Source organism: Watersipora subatra, unplaced genomic scaffold (assembly GCF_963576615.1).
Source record: "Watersipora subatra unplaced genomic scaffold, tzWatSuba1.1 SCAFFOLD_94, whole genome shotgun sequence".
Taxonomy (NCBI): Eukaryota; Metazoa; Bryozoa; class Gymnolaemata; order Cheilostomatida; family Watersiporidae; genus Watersipora; species Watersipora subatra.
In genome coordinates this window covers 51304-58866 of record NW_027045360.1, presented here as the reverse complement: position 1 = coordinate 58866, position 7563 = coordinate 51304, and positions in this window count along the sequence as shown.

Sequence of the window (7563 nt, the reverse complement as noted above, 5' to 3'; positions counted from 1 at the left end):
ATGATGGTAAGCAAAGTAATCTGGCAGGTTTTTGTCTACTTGAAAGGTGTGTTAATTATTATCTGGTAGTGTTTGGTGTTTACTTGAATGTTATGTTAATTGTTATCTGGTAGTGTGGTGTTTACTTGAATGTTATGTTAATGATTATCTGGTAGAGTTTGGTGTTTACTTGAGTGTTATGTTAATTATTATGTGGTAGTTTGGTGCTTACTTGAGTTTTATGTTACTTATTATCGGGTAAAGTTAGGTGTTTATTTGAATTCTGTGTTAATAATAAATTATAATGAAATAAGAAGTGGAAGCTAATAAGTTACTTCATTTTGTCCGTAGATATTACAGCACAGAATACATATTCATTTATTGTCAATGTAATAACAGCATGGAGAGGAAACATCATATTGGGGCAGTAGAATATTTTAAAGTAGAGTTTCTTTTGCGTTCTTTCTGGGTTTCAATGCCTTGGAAACTTCAATAATATACTCTACAGTATAATTGGACTTTAAGGTTTATAGAACGGCTTAATTCTGCAGATACTGATAACTATTTATATGCACTGTAGCGAGCAGGCATTCAATGGATAGGAACCATCTTGGAGAAACACGCGTAGGCTGCTGCGCCATCACAGACAGTGCAGTAGAGAACGCTGTAGATAGATCTTCTGCCGATATTCTCTCCGATTCCTCTGGGAACAGTGATGTTGAACTTACTGACACGGCTGAAACTCCAGCAATGCGGTGAGCATGAGCAACTTTGTCAGCCTGACCTCCTTATCTACTTGGAATGTTTAAGATCATCGTAATTCAGCAAAAAGAATGAAGTAGCTTGGCGATGTAATTACAGTTGCAAATAGTTAATGTGATTGTTTCTATTTGCATCAGTTTACTGGACATTTAATCTTTTTCGAAATTTTTTTAAAGCACTAGTGCAATAAAATGACTATTAAAATACATGACTACGGACATTGCATTAAATCATGTTTGTGAATGCAAGTAAAATTTTATAGGGTGAGCTCCAGCAAATCTATCTAACGCCACAAAAAACGTAGCGTTCATGTATCTTTTGTAATTAACTTGAAACTTTCAGAGCTACAAACTATTTGATACATTTTACATGATTAACTTATGTTTTAGCTCTGTCACAACTGCTAGTTACATTTTTCTTAGTCAAATAGTATTTGAACATTGTGCTTTACCAACTTATGTAAACTTTGTTGAACGCAAATAATATTGAAAGTTAGCCTATCTATAAATTATTTATCTGTAATTTTTAAAAAAGAATTGAATTCTATGTTAGAGTATTAAATGAGGTGTCTCTAGACTATTGTTCACTTGGGGGCAAAATCTGAGTTTTTCAGAAGTATTAAAGACCACCAACTAAGGTGAAATCTACAGTTTGTTAACAGTAATGGTATACAACTTGTTAAGTAAGTTATTGCCATAATAAGTCTATGCCATAATAAGCTAAGGCGGGTAAGGTATATCATGTAACAATTAATTCGATAATGTTTTGCTAGACTAACACAAGGAAGAGCAGCTCGCTAGAAGCAGTAAGCGTAGTGTGCAAGTCTAGATTACTTTCATTGATCGCTTACTAGCATCATATTTCAAAATATTTTATTAGAAAGTCTAGATATCTTTTATCATTTGAGATTCTCTGTACCGTTTTAGGTGATCTGACTGCCAGGATGTTTCAAGATTAAAATTAACATAACTTGATAAATTTGATCGCATTTAAAATGCTCAGAAGAAAATCACTTTTTCAAAAATGACGTCAATAGTCGCACTTCATGTTTGTCCCTCTCGTTGTGACATTGGCTGTTCATTCAATCTGCAGTGTTACACATCTCTATATATAGTGACATATGTTTTATTTTGTATTTGCTCAGGATTGTTTAAATAAAACTTCAAGTATAGTCCCAGATACGTACACTGCTATAGATATTTCAAATGTTTTAAAGATATTTTGGTTAGAATTTGTCCCATTGTTTTCCTCTAAATGCTGTGTAAACATATGAGTACCCAATGCTGGTGTGAACGTATGATTACCCAATGCTGGTGTGAACGTATACATATCACATATAAAAAATATGCACGACTATTAATGCCATTTTGAGGAAATCTGGGTGCGTTTTTTCTTTCTGAGCATTTGAACTGCGATCAAGTTTTTTCGCCTTTAAATATCTTTAAACATCCTGACAGTCAGATCACTTGAGACAGTAAATGAAATCTCAAGATAGAACAGTATCCTCACATTGTAATAAAATCTTTAAAAACTTGACATGAACCTTTAATGTGAAGCCTCCATTGAGTCTAACAAATGCTACATATCATAGTTGTGAGAGCTTTTTGTTTCGTTTGTAAGAGCTTTTCGTTTGTAATATTCTCAAAATAAGCTAATTAGCTCAATTGGAACATTTCTAGCATGTTTGGTTGAAATATTACAAACGTCTGACAAAAGTGAAAAATGTCAATTTCCAATTTCAACCAAACATGCTAGAAATGCTCCAATTGAGCTAATTAGCTTATTGTGAGAATATTACAAACGTCTGACAAAACTGAAAAATGTAAATTTCCAATTTCAACCAAACATGCTAGAAATGCTCCAATTGAGCTAATTAGCTTACTGAGAGAATATTGCAATTGTCTGACAAAAGTGAAAAATGTAAATTTCCAATTTCAACCAAACATGCTAGAAATGCTCCAATTGAGCTAATTAGCTTATTGTGAGAATATTACAAACGTCTGACAAAAGTGAAAAATGTAAATTTCCAATTTCAACCAAACATGCTAGAAATGCTCAAATTGCGCAAATAAGCCTATTTTAAGAATTTTACAAACGTCTGACAAAACTGAAAAATGTAATTTCCAATTTCAACCAAACATGCTAGAAATGCTCCAATTGCGGAAATAAGCTTACTGTAAGAATTTTACAAACGTTTGACAAAACTGAAAAATGTAAATTTCCATTTTCAACCAAACATGCTAGAAATGCTCCAATTGAGCTAATTAGCTTATTGAGAGAATATTGCAATTGTCTGACAAAAGTGAAAAATGTAAATTTCCAATTTCAACTAAACATGCTAGAAATGCTCCAACTGAGCTAATTAGTTTATTGTGAGAATATTACAAACGTCTGACAAAACTGAAAAATGTAAATTTCCAATTTCAACCAAACATGCTAGAAATGCTCAAATTGCGCAAATAAGCATATTGTAAGAATTTTACAAACGTCTGACAAAACTGAAAAATGTAAATTTCCAATTTCAACCAAACATGCTAGAAATGCTCCAATTGAGCTAATTAGCTTATTGAGAGAATATTGCAATTGTCTGACAGAAGTGAAAAATGTAAATTTCCAATTTCAACCAAACATGCTAGAAATGCTCGAATTGAGCTAATTAGCTTATTGTGAGAATATTGCAATTGTCTGACAAAAGTGAAAAATGTAAATTTCCAATTTCAACCAAACATGCTAGAAATGCTAGAATTTGCAAATAAGCCTACTGTAAGAATTTTACAAACGTCTGACAAAACTGAAAAATGTAAATTTCCAATTTCAACCAAACATGCTAGAAATGCTCCAATTGAGCTAATTAGCTTATTGAGAGAATATTGCAATTTTCTGACAAAAGTGAAAAATGTAAATTTCCAATTTCAACCAAACATGCTAGAAATGCTCCAATTGAGCTAATTAGCTTATTGTGAGAATATTACAAACGTCTGCCAAAAGTGAAAAATGTAAATTTCCAATTTCAACCAAACATGCTAGAAATGCTCAAATTGCGCAAATAAGCCTACTGTAAGAATTTTACAAACGTCTGAAAAAACTGAAAAATGTAAATTTCCAATTTCAACCAAACATGCTAGAAATGCTCCAATTGCGAAAATAAGCTTACTGTAAGAATTTTACAAACGTCTGACAAAAGTGAAAAATGTAAATTTCCAATTTCAACCAAACATGCTAGAAATGCTCCAATTGAGCTAATTAGCTTATTGTGAGAATATTACAAACGTCTGACAACACTGAAAAATGTAAATTTTCAATTTCAACCAAACATGCTAGAAATGCTCCAATTGAGCTAGTTAGCTTATTGTGAGAATATTACAAACGTCTGACAACACTGAAAAATGTAAATTTTCAATTTCAACCAAACATGCTAGAAATGCTCCAATTGAGCTAATTAGCTTATTGCTAGAATATTACAAACGTCTGACAACACTGAAAAATGTAAATTTCCAATTTCAACCAAACATGCTAGAAATGCTCCAATTGAGCTAATTAGCTTATTGTGAGAATAGTACAAACGTCTGACAAAACTGAAAAATGTAAATTTCCAATTTCAACCAAACATGCTAGAAATGCTCCAATTGAGCTAATTAGCTTATTGTGAGAATATTACAAACGTCTGACAAAACTGAAAAATGTAAGTTTCCAATTTCAACCAAACATGCTAGAAATGCTCCAATTGAGCTAATTAGCTTATTGTGAGAATATTGCAATTGTCTGACAAAAGTGAAAAATGTAAATTTCCAATTTCAACCAAACATGCTAGAAATGCTCCAATTGAGCTAATTAGCTTATTGTGAGAATATTACAAACGTCTTACAAAACTGAAAAATGTAATTTTCCAATTTCAACCAAACATGCTAGAAATGCTCCAATTGAGCTAATTAGCTTATTGTGAAAATATTACAAACGTTTGACAACACTGAAAAATGTAAATTTTCAATTTCAACCAAACATGCTAGAAATGCTCCAATTGAGCTAATTAGCTTATTGCTAGAATATTACAAACGTCTGACAACACTGAAAAATGTAAATTTCCAATTTCAACCAACCATGCTAGAAATGCTCCAATTGCGAAAATAAGCTTACTGTAAGAATTTTACAAACGTCTGACAAAACTGAAAAATGTAAATTTCCAATTTCAACCAAACATGCTAGAAATGCTCCAATTGCGGAAATAAGCTTACTGTAAGAATTTTACAAACGTCTGACAAAACTGAAAAATGTAAATTTCCATTTTCAACCAAACATGCTAGAAATGCTCCAATTGAGCTAATTAGCTTATTGAGAGAATATTGCAATTGTCTGACAAAAGTGAAAAATGTAAATTTCCAATTTCAACCAAACATGCTAGAAATGCTCCAATTGAGCTAGTTAGCTTATTGTGAGAATATTACAAACGTCTGACAACACTGAAAAATGTAAATTTTCAATTTCAACCAAACATGCTAGAAATGCTCCAATTGAGCTAATTAGTTTATTGCTAGAATATTACAAACGTCTGACAACACTGAAAAATGTAAATTTCCAATTTCAACCAAACATGCTAGAAATGCTCCAATTGAGCTAATTAGCTTATTGTGAGAATATTACAAACGTCTGACAAAACTGAAAAATGTAAGTTTCCAATTTCAACCAAACATGCTAGAAATGCTCCAATTGAGCTAATTAGCTTATTGTGAGAATATTGCAATTGTCTGACAAAAGTGAAAAATGTAAATTTCCAATTTCAACCAAACATGCTAGAAATGCTCCAATTGAGCTAATTAGCTTATTGTGAGAATATTACAAACGTCTTACAAAACTGAAAAATGTAATTTTCCAATTTCAACCAAACATGCTAGAAATGCTCCAATTGAGCTAATTAGCTTATTGTGGTTGATGTTGCTGGTTGGAAAGAGGTTACAGAAGCTTGAGCTTTTGCTATTATGTTTCCTGAATGCTTATCTGTAGGTCATAGTCATGTTTTCTGTAACAGGGTGTTTTAAAATGGTCTTTGTCGAGTACCTAGCAATGTATCTAAATTTAAAGGACCAAGCTATGAAGGTTATTGCAGCCTGAGTATTTAGGAATTGATGTCAGCAACCTTCCACTCATGATAAAATGCATCTAACATTTACCCACAGTTAAACTGGCATATCCTCTGTTATATTTAGATCAAGCTCATCCTGGAAAATGACTTGACTACAGGAATCGTGGCGTGTGTGGCAGCAAAAAAGGAGATCTTGTCTGGCCTTTTAATAGAATAGCCTCCGTATTCACAGAACGTATGTTCATATTCAGTCCGCTTCCTACTCCTATGCTTTCTTCAAACTTTTGCACAATCTGACACAATTGTTTTAAAAATACAGATAGATCTTTAGCATAACATGAATAAAATATTTATCTTTATGTACACAAATTAATTTTTTAATATTACGTAGATTTCTTTTACATTATACCACTAGATTACATAGATACTAAGTATTTTACTCCGTTCGTGTTATATCTTTTAGCTGAAACAAGAATATGTTTTCGGTATTACCATGGTAACACTGGAAATCTGAGAGCTGTTACAGAGCCAATTCTAGTCAGGAATTCTTTGGCCTCTTCTTCTGGTGTAAGAGATAAGTTTTCTGTTTACATTAACCTATTGTTGAGATCTCACTATAGCGATAAGAGGATGTACCCAGCACCTTCAAGGTTGCTACATACAATTTTGTTGTAGAGTGGTCTATGGGGTCAGACATCCATGGACAGTGAGGCAGAAATAGTGCATCTAGCAATCGAAGGTAGGCTAACTGTTGCTAGGCTGTCTGCTTGCTTACATGTAGTGTCATAATGTTACTCACGTGTCAAGTCGTTGTGGTCACTTTCTGACTGCTGTCATTGGACTGTTTGTTTATCAGGTGTTGTTCTTCAGCATTTAAAATGTTTTCACTAACGTAGTGATAACATGTTTGAAGGCATAAAATACACCTTGTCAAGATCATGCATAATCTCTAAGATCCATTGTATGCAGACATTGAGGCTACTCATGTGAGAAAGGGCATGTTCTTCAATCCTGACCCTTATGTAAAAATACGAGTAGAGCTAGGACAGGATAGGTCTCAACCTGCTCTCTCTTACCACTACAAGGATTTTAGGACATCTGTTTGCGACAATACAACTGAGCCAAGGTGGCACAATGAGGTACATTCTTGTAGTACATGTATTTGAAATAGACTATTACTGTTAGAAATATAAATTTCTCTTCAAATTGGATTACAGTCAAATAGCATTTGAATACTGTCCAACTCCGTAGAGCATTTAAAAAAAATGATGATATTCAAATGAATATACCGTAATACCTTTATTTGAATGCTATGTCGCTCTATTTTTCAACAATTCCACTACAGTTGCATTTTATTAGAAGTGATGTTCAAATAGACGGTTACGTTGTATTTTTCAACCCTTTTATATTGGCTTCTATTAGAGGTGGCGTTTAAATCAATGTGGTGTTATAATATAGGTTTTACCATAGTTTCCTAAATGACAACTCCATCTAGCTCAATAGAGCATTTAGAAACATTAATTAACTTAAATGTAGCTTTACAGTTGACAGTCCCATGCAACATAGTAGAGGATTTCAAAACATCTCTCTAACCTGCTTCTAAAGTTGCAGTGATTTTCCGATAACTGATTCGATGATGGAGCAGGTGGGCTATGCAATGTTGGTTCAGCAAGAAATTCAAGATAATGAGTATATGCTGACTGCAGTGTCAGTTAGCATTAAGTTACTAGTTACTACTGCTAACA